General features: G+C 44.3%; 1 protein-coding gene and 1 long non-coding RNA gene across 3 annotated transcripts in view; one reads left to right on the forward strand and one right to left on the reverse strand.

The window, feature by feature from the left end:
* Positions 1 to 19,670, forward strand: part of PUSL1 (pseudouridine synthase like 1) — an 867,171-nt gene that overhangs the window by 444,437 nt on the left and 403,064 nt on the right. The window lies entirely within an intron of this gene.
* LOC138472107 (uncharacterized) lies at positions 1,453 to 3,795 on the reverse strand. 2 transcript variants are annotated; one of them, XR_011268560.1, is made up of 3 exons: positions 3,743 to 3,795; positions 3,231 to 3,318; positions 1,453 to 2,747 (listed from the first exon to the last, which is right to left on the reverse strand). It is a non-coding gene; the product is annotated as an uncharacterized lncRNA (long non-coding RNA). The 2 variants fall into 2 exon arrangements; XR_011268559.1 differs by lacking the exon at positions 1,453 to 2,747 and adding an exon at positions 2,770 to 3,134.

Consider the following 19,670-nt stretch of genomic DNA (forward strand, 5'->3'; position numbering starts at 1 on the left):
AGATGACTGCTGCAATAGACAAAAGGGCTGTGTCCCTTTTCCATTTATATGGCGGTGGCTGGTGCGGGTGGTGCTGCGGAACTGGAGCTCAAAGATCCGGTCCCACAAGTAAGTGTGGAGGGAGGCGGTGGTGGAGAGGGTTTGTTTGGTTTGGAGAGTTTAGGGGGTGGGGAGGCAACATATGAGAATGTATATTGTCGCCCGCTGTTCCAGCCACCTGAATGGCCAATGGCCCTTCCCACGGGTGCAAATGTAAAGTGGTCTTGTGTAGCGCCTTCTGCCATGTTAGTTGTCCTTGCTATGGGTGGCTCTGCAAGAAAATAGGGAGGGAATTGTTGGTGGAATATCGGGAGAGGCAGATGTGCAACCTATGGTGGTGATGGATGCAGATCAGAAGTACCCAAGACCTAAAGGCCAATCTGTTTCTTTGGTTCCAGCGAAAACACTTGGCAATATGCTATTCGAATTTAAGAGTCGAAGCCTGTTAGACTGGAGAGCTTTGGATCTAGCTGGCCATAGCTGGGAAGTGTGATAGGGCTCGAGAGGAAAGCTTCGTCATAGCTCAATCAATGTTCATGTGGTAATGACTAGGTTGCAGTGGCCGAGTGAGGGAGATTTTAGCGTGCATGCATTTAGGTGGTAATAGATGGTAGTAGGTAAAAGAGAAGAACAAGTGGTGGGGGAAATAAACTTTGGGCTCCATTTTATAGCAAGGTTGTCGGTTTCATCCATGAAAATGATTAGGATGGTCTGTTGGAAGTTTGTGGTGGAATTCATTCTCTTCCATATCAATTGGGTGTGTTGCATGTGAGTTCCTGAAATTTAGTATGGGCATTTTATAGGATTGATTGGCTATCTAAGGCATGACCAGGAACTGTGCACTATGAGCGATTTAGGGGATAGTTCTGATGTCTAAAGCCTGACCATGTAAGGGGAAATATTTTAAGGGGATAGCTCTGCTGTCTAACCCCTGTTCTTGTACAGTATGTGCAATCTAACAGATAGTTCTTCTGCCAAATGGTCCCTCAGGTTGCAGTATGTGAAAATTAGCCTACCCCTGTACTGTGCAGTATGACAATTTCAGTGGGTAGTGCTGCTGTCTAAAGCCAACCATGGACAATTCAGTACGCGAGATTTAGGGGGGAAATACTGCAGTCTAAAGCCTTCCCATGTAAGGTGCAGTAAGTGAAATTTAGATTATAGCAGTGCTTTTTAAAGCCTGACCGTGAAGAGTGTGGTATGTCTAAATTAGGAGGATCTCTCTGCTTTCTAAAGCCCAACCTTGTAGAATTCTTAGTTTTAAAATATGGGTTTACAGATTCAGAAAGGAAAATGTATAATCTCCTGTCCCCTAATATACGGTCCCACCCCACAATTCTGGGCAATAAACAGACAGTTTCTCAAATTCCAAACTTTATTTAAGAGAATAAAGTCAAAGGTGGTCTCCAGCTTTACACCATGGAGACCACCACAATGTTATAGGCTCAAATACAATATGTCCACAAAACAAGATTGTACCTGCCTACATGAGTCTCACTATTCCTCTCACACAAGCATTCATTTCGACAAGGAAATATATACCCTAAAAGATACTAGGCATTCTAATACACTCCTCCTAGGTTTGCTTCTAGACAACACACTGTATTTAAGTGATAAAATGTTGCCGCTTTTCGGCTAGTGTATGTGTTGGTTGATTAGAACAATTTATAGGCATTGGGCCCCATTACGAGTTTGGAGGTAGCCATGCCGTGTTTAGCGGCATGGCTACCCCCAAACTCAGGTCCGGGATCCGAAAAATGGGAATTACCCGGCAAATCTGACCTTTGCGGGCCTGGCAATTCCCATTCGCGGGACCTGGACCTGGTACGTCCCCATTCCCATTTGGGTCCCCATAGGGCTCAATGGGAATGGTGAGGATGCTAACAACGGTCCTGTTAATAACGGGCCGTTGTTAGCATCTTGTTCTGCTAGCAGGTGCCGCTCTGCATGTCTGGTCTGAGCAGGCGTACAGGGCGGCCCCGCAAGCAGAACTCTTAATGTGGCGGTAGAGTGATAACACCGTTATCACTCTACCGCCAGGGTCGTATTGAGGCCCATTTGCTTTTCTTCAGCATCCAGAAAAGTAGGACATCAAAGAAACTTTAATTGATCATATAATATTTATCAACATATGTACATTCAATTTGGCTCCCCCTGTACAAGTGTGAGGTAGTGAATGTATAGGTTATATGCAAATATATAGGGGTGTACCTGCAATTCAGTCTCTGGTCCTTCAGGTAAAGTACATATATATATATATATATAGGAAGGTGAACCAGTAGAACGGGATGACACCAATTTCTCAAAACATCTTCATTTTAATCAATATTCATATAGTAACAATGACTTCATGTATAGTTTAAAAAATCATTTAGTCAGCATCTCTCTCAGACATTCATTCTCAAACCCATACTTCCTCATTCAAACCTCTTCAGCAATAAAACCAATTTGGCATTTCATATACTGTGTATTCATACTCTTACACAGAAATCTCCATAGGTTACAATCGTGTATTAGTGACCCAGTCCTTAATATCAGGTGTCGTATCAAAATCTGTTTTTTGATTTCCAGATTATTCAAAAAGTCGTCGACACGTGTTTCGGTCCACTTAGAGATGAGTATTTCTCTTCTTATAAAGACCTTCTTCAGGACGTAGGGCAGGATATGGTTGATCCACCTTTCTGGAATGGTAAAGGCCAAATTCAAATCTAATAAAAACATACATAAAACTTCCATCAGGATATGATGTCATCCCTATAGGATATGGTGTCATCCCTATTTCTTATTCAAGGTGACTGATATTGTCACATGTGTAGTGATTAATCAGCACGTAGGAACCTACTCGCCCCCATTATAAACTCTAGGGAAAGTGGGTAGGTAGACGGAATCAAACCTCCACTGGTAACCAAGACCTAGCGGAAAACCTGTGACAATTGATTCTCTGTTCTTATACATATTGCTAAAACATAGGATACAGTGTCAACCACCACCAGGTGTATATAGAGTGCAGTTACATACTCCACTTTGTAGATATGTGCGGTGTTCCTCTTTTACGATACTCAAAAATAGGCCCCCGGCCTCAAGAACTCTCCAATCTAAGGGAACAATAATAGAATACCAATATGTCTACTTAGTTTCTACCTTCCATATTTAATACACAATGCGTATGCACTGTATATCTGTAAGCTTACCCTCACCACACTCCTGTGTGGGAACAAACGAAAATTGTTGGTCCATCTGATGTCGGGTACTCCAGCCAGTAATTTGGCAATGGATTCCCTAAAAACAACAACATTACAAAAAGGGTGTCAGCCACCATATAGGTATTGACCCTTCGTGTGCTAAAATAGCAAATGCTGTCCCATGCCTGGGTACCTTTACTGCAACATTGTTTCTTAGTCACGTCCCCCACTTAGGCATATCCATAGGTATGTGTCTGTATTAAAGACCCATTCGTAGGTTAGCGACATGAGACATCTACATAGATCTATGTCTATATTTAAATCTTGTTCGCATCTTAGTAACAGGTAACACATATTTAAATGTAGTATGGTGTTGCCCACTCGACCAATTCTCTCAGCATATATGCAAAATATTTGAGTATTACATAACAGCCCAATCGGTAAGCAGCCGTCTAATATACAGCCTCAGCTTTAAACCCGCTTGTATCGCATTCATAACGGCATCTTTTTAATACACTTACCAGTGTTTTTAACTTGCTGCCGTACCTCGCCACTCGTACACACGCCATTCGTGGGGGTAGTAATAGAGAAAGGACTCTCTATTTAACCTCTGGGTCTGCACTAGACACAATAAATGGACCATTATGTTTTACCGTGGGTCTCAACCAGACATACAAAAATGGACTGCTCACGGTGGCACTCGTAGTCAATACCGTTTCGAGAGAAAGTGCAAAAGAGGTCCGTGTCAACCAAACGCATTAGGCCAGCCTCTATTTAATATATCACAAATACCACATTACGAGGAGGCAGCAGTGTATATTATAGCAGTTATTTTATTATGGCATAAACATACGGATGGGCCATAAATAAACACTATTATTTTTTGGCGTAATCATGCATATCCATATAGATCGTAGTGATATTACAAAGTGTTCCTTAATCATAATGAAAAAACCATCAAGGCAGAAACCACTTGGATGGAAAAAATGCGAGATTTATGAGTCAGATTGACTAGTCTCCCAAGCCTAAGATCTAGGTCACTGCCACGTCATTTCCTAAAGTACATGGGCTGTCTCAAATGTCAGTTTCGTACACAAACATTATATACCGGGTACATAATAAATATCATTCTCGTATCAGTACATAGGGTAATTCCACCTCATATGTGGTTCAAGAAGACATATTTAACAAGCTATTTATATTCTATTTTTATGATGTTACCACAACCCTTCTGGCAGATATGTCATTTCATCGGTTTTATTTTTACTTCTTTCTTTATGTAACATCAGCCCTATCCGGAAAGACAACATATATTAACATGTACTGATACATTGTATGTGCCTACACATTGGTCATCTTCTGGTTTTGGAATTAACAACATATTTTAGTCGTGTATGCATTTATTCAATTCCTTAGGTTATATGCAGGCCATTTTAATGGAGGCAAAGGCTTGTATACATCGGGCTCCTGCAGGTTTGAATCATAAAAAAAATGTTCACGGAATAGTACGCTCTTCTCTGAACACATGTATGTGCATTCCTTTCAGAATTAGTTTGTGAAGCTTTCTATGAACATGTGTGTGTGTGTGACTTTCAAGTGTTTTACTTTGAATCAACCAATGCAGCTTTAAATGCATGTGTGTTTGCACTGCTTTCAATCTATTCATATTGAGTTCTCCTTCAACTCAACAATTTTGGGCTGGAGATGTAATCGTTCCCACTGCATAATGTACAATGATAAAACATCCTTTCCCTGTCACATTACGCATGGATCAGTTTATGAATTCAAAGGTAAGGGACTGCAAGGTTTTACACATTGCACTATTTTCTAAGAATCTGATCTTCTAATTTCGGTTCTTCACAAGCATATGAATTATGACTATACTCACAGTGGGTGAAGACTTACATACCACATCGCACAAGGAGATAGTGGGTCAATCATGCTATGGCCTGTGTGATGCTATGCCGGAATGAGCCAATAGTTTGTGTTATTGATGTTTAAGTTTACAAAAATAGTCTGTATTTAAGTGCATCAAAGTTATATTCACTTTTAAATCTCACCTCTCCATATGAAATGCATTGGGCTTTAAGGAAATTACATGTCACTTTATATTCAACATTAAGAGAGACGGGGCACTATATTTAAGACTGCACCTGTATCTTCAATATTCCCCTTGGCCCCCACTCTCTATTCCCTCAGTGTTTATCCTCGACAGTCTGCAAGGACAATTTGCAGTTATTGGGGTTTCTATGCTTACATTTTAAATGCAGCTTTTCTTGTTTTGGAGACACATCTTGGACTCCCAATCTGGAGGTACTGCCTCAGTAAGGCACCTTTTAGCTTGCTGTCTGGAAAGTGAGCCTTCCCTGTGTGGGTTGTTCATCTGTCTGAAATCGCTCCTTTCTTCAGCATGGCTAGAACCCACGTATCCAAATGTTTCAGCTCTGCTCCCTCCATCCAGTTGTATCCAAAATCTTCAATGTTCATCACCCCATATTTCATCATAACAATATAGCTTCTATGCAGATGCTTATTGTATAGTGTTTAAATCCTCCCAGAGCTTGTGACAGAGGTATGGTTTCTACCAGCCTCATGACCTACAAGGCAGTAGTGATTCCATAACTTATGGAAAATGGTAATTTAGTTTTTTATATTACCTTGGAATTAAATGTATAATCCTAATACAAATAGTATCATTGTACTCTATATATCAGTGGGTACGATTGAAGATGCAGAACATCACTCTGTGTCAAATATTTCAGGAGATACGTGTTTTTCCCATTTTTCTTCTAATATACAAAATAGTATCTGTTTTGTGTTGATCGGACCTCGCATCACAGACCATTTTTTGAATAATTAAAGTGTTGTCTTATAAAAAGCGACATGGATTTTCCCATCCATTTTGGAAGTGAATGCATGTTGGCTTTAGTCTACAGAGGACTCTGTTGATGCATCTCCTGTATACTCCTTTTTTTATTATATCAATATGTATTCAGGCAGAATTCCTTTGGGCTCTGTGATGCCTCACCAGGTCTTGGAACTTCTCCCCATAGGGGAACCCTTTCATATGAAGCTGCTACCAAATAGTCCCCCTCTGGGTGGTAATATGCAGGAAGACCTCATAAAGAGGGGCTCCCCTCTTGGGGATAAGGACGTCCAACTGGGGAAATGTCTCCCTACAACCCTGTCACAAAACCCCGTACCCTCATGGTCACCCTTTTCTCTTACCATTGATAGTGGAACCATGCGTTAGTGTAAACTGTGACTGTATGACTGTGACAAATGTAGATTGTAGGATTACTTGACCCATTTGCTTGCTGACTTTCTATTTTGTGTGAAACTGTTTTAGATCGATTATTGATATAATTTTAGTACTTGGCAGGATTTTAGTAAATTTATTAGAAAATATTTTTAGAAAACTTTTTAGCTACACTGCGTCGCTTTATAATTGACCTCTATGCTCCTTTATGATATGATAGGTTATTTATAACGCGCTTAATACCCAGAGGTTTCTAAGCGTGGACCCGGGGATCGAACCTGTGTTGCTACGCTTCGTCTTGCTTCCAAGGCGAGCACGTTGCTCCTGAGCTATCCTCCCTCCCTTTGTGGGAGAGAACGCTTCAGAGACATCGCTGCTAATCTTGTATTCTTACGGTTGATTGCTGCCCACGGGCTGTGAATCTGCTGTAGAACTACATTTCCCATAAATATTGTAGTCCTCCTTTCTATTTAATATCACGTCAGGTGCGTCAGCGCCGTCATGTAGAAGCCGGTTTGTGCCGGCTTGTGACAAGGTGAGTGTTTTGTTTTGCTGGTCATAGGCTGTAGCTTCTTTTTGATTTACTGTATTTTACTAAAACCGTGAGGTTTGTGTAATATCATGGACCACTGCAGCCTTGTGGCAAACATTCAAAGGAACCATCAAGCCCACCTGAGACTACAAGCTAATGAAAATATAATAGAAAGTGACATACTAGCGGTCTCACCGGAACTGCAGAAAATTGTTGTTTCACTACCTTTGTGTCCCTACTTTCTGATCATCTGAGCACAATGTCAGCAACGTTGTTAGAAGCCCACCTATACAAGACTCCTTGGTTGATCCGACAAATGTAAATGCCATGTCCTAGTCGGTTCTTCTTGTGTTAATTCTTTACTCAACACTTCACTTAATTGTGGCTTACTTAACACAATTTCCTGGTATCACATGCAGTGGAAATCGTGAACTGCATTACAGACAATAATTTCAATGTATTAGTAGTTACTGAGACCTGCTTATTCTAGACAGCACGCCATGCTGTAACACTGGCATAGATATAGGTGCCTCCATGTTGACTGTAAGAACAGTAGAGGGGGTGGAGTTGCCATGATTTTCAGACAACATTTGAATTTCTATGTCTCCATCTCCCCCGCCTTGATTCATGTGAGGCAATGTTGTCAAAACTAAACACAGACCGAGTCCATTCACTCAGTATTTTGATTTTTTATAGGCCACCAAAGACTACACCTCTTTTTGAGGAGCAGTTGGTGGCATTTAACAGAGGGATATCGAAAGATACTACAGACTTCATTATCTTAGGTGACTTTAACCTGTGGGCTAATAAACCACAGGATTCTGAAGCAACATCCCTTTTACAAATCCTTAAATTTATGGGATTTGATCAGGTTGTTATTACCTTCACACATTGGGGAGGTAATACCTTAGACTGGATACTATAAAAAAAACAGCCATTATTATTTAATCTGGTTGAGAGATGTATCTGGCCCGATCACACTCTAGTTCATTTTGAGGTCTCCCTCTCCTTTGACAATATTCCTAAACAATCAAGCTAGCTCACTTGACTCATTCCGTAACTACAAGAAAGTCACTTCTAAAGTATTTGAATTAGCAGTGGCACCATTATTGCCATCATCAGTAGAGAATGTATCTCTATAGGAATTTACGCTTTCTCTTAGATCAGCTACAAATCAAGCCTTTGTTCTTTTAGCTCCTCTCTGACCAGCTAAACAAAAGAAACTGGCCGGACGAAATCAATGGTTTACTCTTGAGGTCCTATTAGCTAGAGGGAAAAAGGGAAAACAAAACATCACTGGAGAAGTCACCCATCAAATAGCTTTATCTCAGCTTATAAACGAGCTGTTAGATTGTATAAAACTGTGGTCTTTGAAGCAAAGAGATATAACTTTAATGCCAGGATAGAAGGGGCATCATCATCGTCAAAAGAACTTTTTTCAGATCTTCAGGAATTGAAAGGTTCAACTATCGAGTCCCCTCCTGCCATGGATGATGACTGGTGTCAAAGCATTCTTGATGGGTTCTGCCAGAAGACTCTACAACACCAAATACATATTGAGAAGCAGATTGAGGATCATCAATATGTAAACGACTGTACTACGTAGCTCCCTGAAAATTGTACTCATGGCACAAGCCTTTTCTCCTTCTGCGAGGTCTCAGAGCAGGTGGTTTTAGAAACTATTGAAAAGATGAAACCCACATCTTGCAAAGGCGACATTTTTCCAGCAAAACTCTTTAAGGACTTTGCACCTATATTGAGACTGTGGGTTACAAAGTTTATCAACCCTTCTTTTTCGGAAGCCCATGTACCAGAGACTATAAAGGAGGCATGGATCACTCTGTTACTGAAGAAGTAAAATCTTCACCCTCTGGATCAGCCAATCACAAACGTGCCCTTTATCTTGAAAATAATTGATAAGGTGGCATGTTCTCAATACAAGGCCTTTGTGGAAACACCAGATATCATAGCAAACAAGCAATCAGGTTTCCGGGCAAACCATGCCTGGCGAACGGAAACAGCCTCATTAGACTTAAAAACTCATATTCCTGAAATCATTGAAGATAGAAATGTGGCGTTACTGTTATTATTAGATCTATCGTCAGCTTTTGATTTGGTTGACCACGCCCTGTTAGCGGAAAGATTGGCACATGTTGAGAAATGTTCTCCCCTGGCGGTATCTTGGTTTAAATCCTTTTTAGGGCCAGGAATGGTTTGTGTTCCTGGCAGAGTGGCTCAATCCCAGCGGGCACCCCTTACATGTGGTGTTCAACAGGGATCCTGTCCATCTCCATTATTTTAAAATATACATTAAATGCCTATGTGATCTTGTGTTGTACCTGGGAGTAAAATTTGCTAACTACGCAGATGATACCCAGATAGTTTTTAAGCTATTTGGGGTATACAAAGATGATGTAGAATGTGTTAACAATGTTTTTTAAGGCAATCTAGAAATGGATGGCTTTGAACTCCCTGGCTTTGAATAATTTGAAGACAGAATTATTGATTTTTGGAACACCTCATAGACTAAAAAATCTAGACACACAATATCTTTTATATGCAAAGATTTGAGATAAACGGGAACATTATCCCAGTGTTTTATTCAGTAAAGAAATTGGGAGTCTTTTTTGACTCTCGTCTTTCTTTTCAAAAACATGTTTCCATTTAAAATCTTTGTGTTCATATTATGTCCACGTGCTGTGGCAGATTGGCCCCTATTTATCAGAATCTAATAGGGCTCTGATTGATGCGGCCATAGTGAACACGAAGTTAGACTATTGCAACAGTCTTCTTCTTGGGACATCGCAAGGCAATATTAAGAAACGTCAAGTTTCACAAAATGGTGCAGTTCGAGCTGTCTGTGGACTCGATCGTCGGTCTCATGTTTTTGAATCCTACAGAAAACAGCACTGGCTTCCGGTGGAACAGTGTATTCAGTTTAAAGGCGCTGTTATGGTGTTTAAATGTTTGATGGGTGAAGCCCCACGATATCTCTCCTTAGGAGTAAAAATAACTCCTACTCATCGGACCCTGCGCTCAAACAAGCTTTAATGCTTAGGCCCTGTCTCTTTGGAATTCCCTTCCATTGGACATCCAAGGCTGTGCCTCAACTCAACCTTTTAGAAACCAGTTAAAAACATTCTTCTTTGACAGAAAACTGGATTAAAACTATTAGTTCATCTGAGGTCTGCATGCATCCAAGTCCTTCTTCTCTTCTCTTCCTGCGTGTTTTTCCACACCACTTCTTTTCGTTTTATTTTCTGTCCGTCTTGTGGGTGCCCTGAGTCCTTCAGGCGAGTGGCACAATACAAAAATGTTTTAGTTTGATAGATAGAGTTAGATACTGGGATGAAGAAGAACATTAGAAGCCATATGCAAAACCAGCCAAGTAATGCAATGAGGTGGCTCACTGGAGGCATGAAGAGTGCGAAAGAGACTTTCCAAGATGGTGTAGATGGTGCGCGAGGGTGGAGTCAACAATATAAAGAAGAAAGCAAGAAAGTCTGGCAGTAAGAAACTGAAGAAGGACATACTGGCCACGAACCCAGACCTTCTTATCGCTGACACCTACGTCACTGCTTCCGCCAGAGAGACTCTCACTGACATCCTCTTTGTCATTCCTTCTCCCAACCTATGGACTCTCCATACGGCTGCTCTGCTCTCTCCTCACTCTTCATCACACATTAATGGTGGCACCCGCTGGGAGTCCCTTCTTGCCTCCTCTTCCACCTCCAGGGACATCATATATGTCTGTCGAAATGGCACCATCCTAGTACAAGGGCGTCAACCCAACGTCTTACTTTTGGATAGGCTCCTTCCTCGACTTATCAACCTTCCTCGTTCCTCTTCACAGGCTCCCTTGCCACCTGCTTCTATGGCCGCACAGGCTCCCTTGCCAACTGTGCCCACCCTGGCTATCTTGCCTTCTTCCAACCTCATCACCTTGCTCACATCTCCCTACTTGTTGCTCCCAACGTTGTCAGGCTCCCTTACCTACTCACACTACACGGACAGCCTTGTCAGCCTCTTCCACTTTGCTGTCCTAGCCACCCACTGTGACCGCATCTGGAAGTCCCTTGCCTCCTCTGCCTTTTCCTAACTCTATCTCTCAGGCACCCCTACCGCTTGCAGTGGGGACATCTGTTCCCTGCATCCCCCCACGCAAGTCCTTCAAAAGTGGCAACCTGCTCCATGTCGGCACACTAAACTCTCACACTGCTGTCAAGCAATCCTTTGACATCTGCCTCCTCCTGGAACTCCTGGACCTTGATGTTCCTACTCTTACTGAGACCTGGTTTAAGGCTGGCTCTGTCACGAGCTTTGACACACTCCTCCCTGAAGGTTATGAGATCCTCTCCATGCTCAGACCCAACAGGCCAGGAGGTAGAGTAGCCTTGATCTTTCCTGAGTGGATCCCTGTTTCCACTATTCCCACTCAGGTCTACTCATCCTTTGAATGCCTGGTCTACAGGCTCTCTCACCTGTCGCCTCTCTTACTCTGGCCACCTTCTATCAGCTGCTGGGCCAGTCCACCCTCTTCCTCTCGGAATGGACTGTCCTGTCCCCTCCTCTCTTCCTCCTGCTGGGTTATCTTCATCTTGGCTCGCCTGGACCTTTCCGACACCTATGTGACTCCCTTTCTCTTTCCGTTTTACCTTCTGGTCCAATGCACACTGCTGGCCACACCTTGGATGCTCCCATCACCACAGGCATCCCACTCTCTGCTCCTCTCACTACTTCACTCCCATGGACTGATCATTCTCTTCTCGCCTCTCGCTTGAAGCTCTCTTCTGCTTTGGCAATAGCACACCCTACACCACCTCCTGCTTTTAAGGTCATTCGACCCATGAAAAGAGTGTCAGTGGCTGCCTTTGCCTCCACCTACTCTCCTCTTTCTACTCTTGCCGCTGCCTCCCACCATGATACAGCCCTCTCTAATTTTCAACGTTCCATCTCCAACACTCTTGACATCCTTGCCCCTGTCATGAAGGTCTGACTAAAGCCTGCCAAAAAGTGCAACTCTTGGTACAACTCCGATCTGGCTGCCCTTAAATGAAAGTGCAGAGCAGTGGAACAGAAATTGGGATCTTCAAGGGCACCATCTGACAAACTGACCTGGCGCCTTCTTCATAGGCAATATAGAGTCTTCATCCGTTCCAAGAAAAGTCTACTTTCAAGCCTGCATCTCTGCGGCATCTAACAACACGGCCGGAAATGTGCAGTCTGCAAGAGCCAACCCTACCGCAGCAGCATCCTCTCCTACACCACCCAGGTTCTTTGCTCGGTCCTGGCCGCACACTTATCCACCAAAACACAGGACATCCTGTGCTCCCTCTCCTCTGCCCCTGACCCCCCGCACCAACATCTCTTGGTTCCCCCTCGGCTGGCACCACACCTACCCCTCTTATGTCCTCCCTCTGCCCTGTTACACCTGATGACGTTTCTAAACAAGTCCAATCTATCAAAGCCTCTTCCAAACAGGTGGACCCCTGCCCCTCCAAAACCATCAAGGACAATATTGACACTCTCGCTCCAGCTTTGGCCAAACTCTGCAACCTCTCTTTTGCCACTGGAGTTTTCCCCTCTCCTCTCACCCACTCTCTTGTGCACCCTCTGCTCAAAAAACCTTCCACCGACCCGTTGATTCTGCAAACTATCGCCCATTCTCCATCACCCCTTTCCTGGGAAAACTCCTGGAGAAGCTGGCTATCACTCAACTTATCCTCCATACCGAATTGGTTCTTTGTCTCTACGACCATCATCTGGCTTCAGAGCATCCAGAGGCACGGAAACTGCTCTTCTGAACACCCGTGAATACCTGCTCTCAAATCTTGACGCTAATTCTCCCTCTGTCCTTATTCTTCTTGACCTCTCTTCTACCTTTGATACAGTAAACCACAGCATCTCCTAACCGCCCGTCTCCGTGATACCCTGGGCATCACAAATCAGTCCCTGGCGTGGCTCACCTTCTTTCTCTCTGACTAGCCCTCCCAGGTGGAACTCAGCCCCTTTCTCTCCTCTACCACTCTCTTTACTTGTGGTGTCCCCCAGGGATCTATCCTTTCACCCAGGTTTTTCAATATCTACATGGCCCCCTTGGTGCACAGGATCTCTACCTTTACTTCTAACTTTCAGTGTTATGCGGATGACAGGCAGCTCTCTTTCAGGCTAGCCTCAGCCTCCTCCTCCCTTATCCCTGATTGTCTATCCGCAATTCAGGCATGGTGTGCTGCTAATGATCTCTAAGCCTGTACAATTGAGATGGCCGGATTTTTTCAAAAGGGATACACGCCCTGTCACCTGATGGATTGTTGATCCCCGGTGCCCCACCTTTAAGAGGTGGTGGAATTATAGCTTACGTTTCCCACTTAGCTAATTTGATAACCCTTAATAACTATGGAAAGTATTTGACGGGAGGTTTTGCACTTTGTCCATGGCAGAAACACGCAATGATGAGGAATAGAGCGGGCTCAAGTCTGGCCGGGAGCTTGCCGGCTGAGCTCCAGGTTCAGCAACAGGCTTGCTGCCCTCAGAGACTTACCTCCAATTAGCCCTGAGTTAGGGCTCTGACTGCTCCACCTTTTTGGCTGTTGGTTCCGATTAGCAGGCTTGGCTCCAATTGGTCTTTTACAATATTGTACTCATTACATGTTCTCGTTTGCCATATTCAGGCCCGTTATGTCTATTTGCCCTTTCTCGGGGAGCAGCAATCGGTTTGCTGGCCCCAGAGATTGATTTGGTTAATTTCTTGGCGACAGATGGTTTCTGTTCGGGCCAGGCACAAGTCGCTAATTATACATATGTTTGCGGACCAGCTTGCGCATAAGGGTCTGAGTAGTAAGTGTGGCCATAAATAGGTCAACTTGATACAGTTTTAATAATTTCAAGGGTCCTAAGTTCACCACCACGACCGAGTAAAAGTAAGCTGAAAAGGTAGTGGGTTTTCATCAATTGTTTTCAATGATTTTGGTAAAGGGACTTTTTTGTAAGCACTTTCAAACCCTATGTCAATCTTCCACCAGATTTCATTGGGGCGATTTCTTTTTGGCCAATTTTTTGCCATCAGCCTAGAAGCAAAGAATTTTGTGGCAAATTGCCTCCACATCAGTTGAACATGGAATTGTCCCGTGGACTGTGACGTAGCTCTCCATTGCAAAGGTAACCAAATGTGTGGTATTCTTTGGAAGAACTGAACGGCTAATTGGCATTGCTCTTTTCAGCTTTTTTCATTTGTTCTTTATATACAACAGAGATGTATGTGTGCAAGTACACGAACATTAAAGTAGAGTGCCGGGTCTCTTTGCTGCAGAGATACTGCGACAGACCTTGTCTTGCTCTGGGCAATGAACATTTTCCAATTGAATATGGATGTTTCGAAGGGATTGTGTCCTCCGACGTACTCCTTATCTTCATTTTTTCAGTAGAGGGTGCTGCGCGTCGACGTCCCTCGAGTCGGTGTCCCTCGACAGCCTCTGTATCGGCGCCGACGTCATCATGAGTATAAATACACTCGCGCAGCGTCCGTTGCTCAGTTCCGTTTTTCCGCGCTTCGTGGGCCTCGCAAATGTAAAGCTTGGTTCCTTTCTTCAGGAAAAACCTTCTTATTCTTTAGAAGATTATTATCTTTTAACAATGGCTTCTTCATCCGAACCATTGACTCCACGGTCTGGTTTCAAAAAATGTCTTGGCTGTGGGAAGAAAATGTTGTTAACGGATCCTCATAGGATCTGTTTGTGGTGCCTGGAATCGGAGCATCACTGTTCGGAATGCGAGGACTGTATGTCCATGACGGTGAAAGCCTTGAAGGAGTGTAAGGGAAAGTTGGAAAGAGTTAAGGACTTTAAAACTTCTACTCCCTCGAAAGTTTCTTCGGCTGAATCGAGACATTCGTCTCCTCGTCGACAAAAGAAACATTCCCGTTTGAGATCTCGAAGCGGTTCCCATCAGTCTTCGAGATCAAAACACTCTAAGAAGAGGTGTCGTAGATCTCCCTCTTCTTCTTCCTCTACTTCCCCAGAAAGGGTCACCTGTCCCACGAAACACAGCTCTCCGGCTAAGTGGGAGGAATTCTGTAAAAAATGCTTAGCCTCTTCGAGAGAGCGGCCTCGACCCCCTCAGAGACGTCTAAAGGTGGTACCCCTGGTGAAAGACCCGAAAAATCAAAAGGCTGCGAGTAGTTGAACCCGGCGAGAGAAAGTACTCGAGAGCGTCATGAGCCTTCGAGTAAAAGCGTTAAGACCGCGTCATCGACACCGTCATCGAAGGGCCCTTCGACGCATAAATCGGTTGCATCGACGCCGTCTTCGACACCACTGTCGACCCCGATAAAAGACAAACCTACAACTGGCACTACGTCAGAGGCAGCAGAGGTGTCGAAAGCTCCGACCATGACGTCGACAATCTCGACAACACCGAGTAGGATTCCGATCCTCTCGAGTTCATCGAGGTCTTTTCAAACTTTTTCAACGGCTTTTTCAGGATTGTCGAAGCCTATGACGTCCACGCCAACAACCTCAACGTTTTCTCAGGCAGTGACAACTAATCTAGCTCCCTCTGCTCTGGAAATGGGTTTTAAACCATATCCTAGGTCTGACTACTTTAGAGCCTTGTCCTCTATATATGAGGAAGGGGAGGATTCTGATAATGTGAGACCTTTTGGTTTACAAAGAACTACAATACTCATGTCAGAGGAATTAATCTCTGAAGAGAACAGGTTAAAAGACCTTCAAGACTCTCTACATGAGGCAAGTGGTTTAGATACTTCTCCAGAAGTAGAGTTTGCTAAGCCAGACCCTGGAGAGCATGCTGAAACCCCTTATAGGGTTCTGATGGCCAGAATAATTGAATTCATGGGGTGGAGTACACCTACACCTTCTTTTCAGCAGGATGACCTTACTGATATTTTAGATAAAGGTCCACAGGAGGATCCTGTTGTTCTTTCTCATACTGCTCTGCAAAGAAACATATCTGCAAATTGGGAAACTCCTGAAGTTATCCCTGCAGTAAATAAGAAACTTTCTGCTAAATACAGAGTATCAGCTTCAGATCCTGAATATCCGGGCAAGCATCCAACTCCAGAGAGTTTAGTTGTACAAGCAGCGACTTCATCTAACAGTAAGTCGGCATACCCTACTATTCCACAGGACAGGGATGATAAAAGATTTGATGCCATGTCGAAAAAAGTATTTTCGGCACGTAGCATGGCGCTTAAATCTATCAACACCACTTGCACACTAGCAAGATTCAGCCACACACTTTGGGAGTGTGCTTCATCTGCGGCTGACTGTCTCCCAGAAGGAGAAGAAAGGGAAGCATTCTTAAGCATCATCAGGGATGGAAAGGATGCAATGTGCGAGTCCCTCCAAACAGGCATTGATTCTGCTGACAGCATCAGCAGGGCCATGGCGGCAAGTACCACAATCCGCAGATTTACGTGGTTGCGGAAGTCTGGTTTTGCTCCAGATGTGCAAGCCAGACTTCTGAACATGCCCTTTGACGGCACTTCTTTATTTGGAAAGGAGGCTGATGACAGCCTGGAGAGATAACAAACATCCAAGGCAGCAGCGAAATCCCTTGGGGCTGCAATTCGGCAGACTCCAAATCGGCCATCAGGAATTTCCTGGAGGGTAGGTCCTTTCGCTTTTATTCCACATTCGGAAAAGGCAGAGGACAGCCAGCTCCAAGGGGCCAGAAACTATTCACCTGTGGTGGACGGGTCAAAGGTACAAAAGCCGCAGCAGCAGGTGCCACTTTACCTTCGGCATTTGCGTCAGCCGCTTCTAAACCCCTCTAAGGTCTCCCCTCACAAGACACCACAAGGGGGCAGGTTAACTCAACATCTGGCAGAATGGCAGGCTATTATGTCAGAAGCTTGGGCATTGGAGACAGTTGCCCAAGGTTACTGCCTGCCCTTCCTACACACTCCTCAGAGTCATCCACCGGGGAACAACTCTTTGAAGCTTCCAGACCCGCTCCTTATGCAGGAGATTTTGGACCTGCTAGAGAAGGGTGCCATAGAACCGGTACCCGTAGCGGAGAGGAACAATAGTTGGTATTCCCCCTACTTCCTAGTACCAAAGAAGGACGGAGGACTGAGACCCATCTTGGACTTGCGAGAATTGAACACATTCCTCAGGAAAGACAAGTTCAAGATGGTAACCCTTTCTCAGATTCTTTAGGCCATCCAGCTTCAGGACTGGTTGGTATCTCTAGACCTTTAGGATGCTTATTTCCATGTGCCAATCCATCTCAAACACAGGAAATACCTGAGGTTCACAATTGGCAACTCTCCCTATCAATTTCGAGTTCTGCCATTTGGGCTGACCTCCGCCCCGAAGGTCTTTACCAAGCTAATGTCGGTAGTGGCTGCAAGTCTAAGGAGGGAAGGGATCCACGTCTATCCCTACCTGGACGATTGGTTAATCAGAGCAGTATCTCCGGAACAAGCTCAGATCCAGCTAGATTATGTCTGCCACTTTCTTCACAAGCTGGGCTTCTCCCTCAACTTAAAGAAGTCACAGATGATACCATCACAGAGACTCCAGTTCATTGGGGCAGTCCTGGACACTTCCCTGGGAAAAGCCTCGCCACCAGAGGTGAAGGCTCAAGATATTCTACAGATGGTCACCAAGTTTCAAAATGCCCAACATCTACCAGCCTTCGACTTTTTGAGGTTGCTAAGCCTCATGGCATCCTGCATCTTCCTAGTGCCAGAGGCTTGCCTGAGAATGAGATTCCCTCCAGTGGGCACTAAGAACCCAATGGTCGAAATTCTCAGGGAGAATGACAGATCTCCTACAAGTCCTGAACAGAGTAGCTCGAGACCTTCAGTGGTGGGCCTGTCGGGAGAACATCTTCAAAGGAGAACAGTTTTGGCAACCATGGCCGGAGTTAACAGTAGTCACAGATGCCTCACTCACGGGTGGGGAGCCCATGCCAACGACTTGACCATCAGTGGTCGTTGGTCTCCATCGGAGTCCAGACTACACATCAGCCTGTTGGAGCTGAGAGCAATCAGACTAGCGCAGAAAGCTTTTCTGCCATCAGTACAAGGAAACAATGTCCTGATAATGTTGGACAACACAGTGGCCATGCACTATCTCAACAAAAGAGGAGGCGTAGGGTAACTGCCACTGTGCGGAGAGGCAATGCAGCTCTGGTTTTGGGCAATTCAAGAAGGAATCTCTCTATCGGCAGTTCACCTTGCCTGAGAGAAGAACTTGATGGCGGATGCTCTGAACAGGCAGAGCACAGTCTCCCACGATTGGGAGCTATCTTAGGAAGTCATTCAAGAGATCTTCACCCTTTGGGGAACCCCTCAAGTGGATCTGTTCGCCACCAGCATCAACAGGAAGTGCAATCAGTTTTGTTCAAGGGAATTTCCCCCGAGAGGAGCTCTAGGAGACGTGTTCGTAGTGGACTGGGAGTTTCCACTTCTGTACGCGTTTCCTCCAGTCCCTGTCATTCCTCAAATGATCAGGAGGTTGAGAAGATTTCGGAAAGTCATGATCCTAATTGCCCCGGATTGGGCCAGGAGAACATGGTACCCGGACCTTCTGGTCATGTCCATCTGCCCTCCAATTCGTCTTCCGCAAAGAGAGGATCTTCTCTAGCAGAAGGGAGGTCAGGTTCTCCATCCAGACACCAGAACCCTCAACCTTCACGCTTGGTTTCTGAAAGGTTGAGATACAAGGATTGGGATCTCCTGATGACGTCATGGAGGTGTTGCTTTCAGCCAGAAGGCCAGCAACATAGACTTTATACCGCTGCCATTGGAACAAATTTTGCAGCTGGTGTAGAGAAAAGAATATTGAACCCTTTTCATGCAATACACCAATGGTGTTGTCTTTCTTGCTTTACTTAGCAAATTCAGGTCTTCAAATTGGTACGATCAAGGGCTACCTCGCAGCGCTGTCAATCTTTAAGCCTACTGCTGAGGAACCTTCATATTTCAAATTACCCTTGGTAATCCAATTTCTGAAAGGGTTAACTAATGTTTATCCCACAAAGCCTTTTCAAGTTCCATTTTGGGACCTAAATCTAGTCTTAAAATGTCTGATGGGTACTCCTTTTGAACCACTCCATTCCTGTTCATTAAGATTTCTCACTCTTAAAACAGTCTTTCTAGTGGCTCTAACATCTGCCCGAAGAGTGAGCGAATTACAAACTCTATCTTCCAAACCTCCTCATACAATCTTTCATAAAGACAAAGTTTTTTTACAAGTGAAGCCTAATTTTCTCCCAAAGGTGGTCTCTGAATTCCACATTACTCAGAAAATAACTTTACCTTCGTTCTATCCTCCTCCCCATGCAGGGAAAGAGGAAGAAAGATTACAAAGGCTGGATCCAAGGCGTGCCTTGAGTTTTTATATTAGCAGACTTGCTAGGATAAGGCAAACAGACCAATTGTTTGTAGGATATGCAGGGCACAAATTAGGATTGCCAATCACGAAACAGACCATTTCAAGGTGGATCATTTTAACCATTCTAGAATGCTTCAAATTGGCAGGAAAAGAACCCCCTCAACATCTTAGGGCTCATTCAACCAGGGGTATCGCAGCCTCTTCGGCTCTCCAAAGAGCGGTCCCAATTAAAGACATGTGCGGCTGCCACATGGTCGTCCGCACATACCGTTGCCAAATTTTACTGCCTGGATTCC

The sequence above is a fragment of the Ambystoma mexicanum genome, chromosome 8, assembly GCF_040938575.1.
Source record: "Ambystoma mexicanum isolate Mex_15411 chromosome 8, UKY_AmexF1_1, whole genome shotgun sequence".
Lineage (NCBI taxonomy): Eukaryota > Metazoa > Chordata > Amphibia > Caudata > Ambystomatidae > Ambystoma > Ambystoma mexicanum.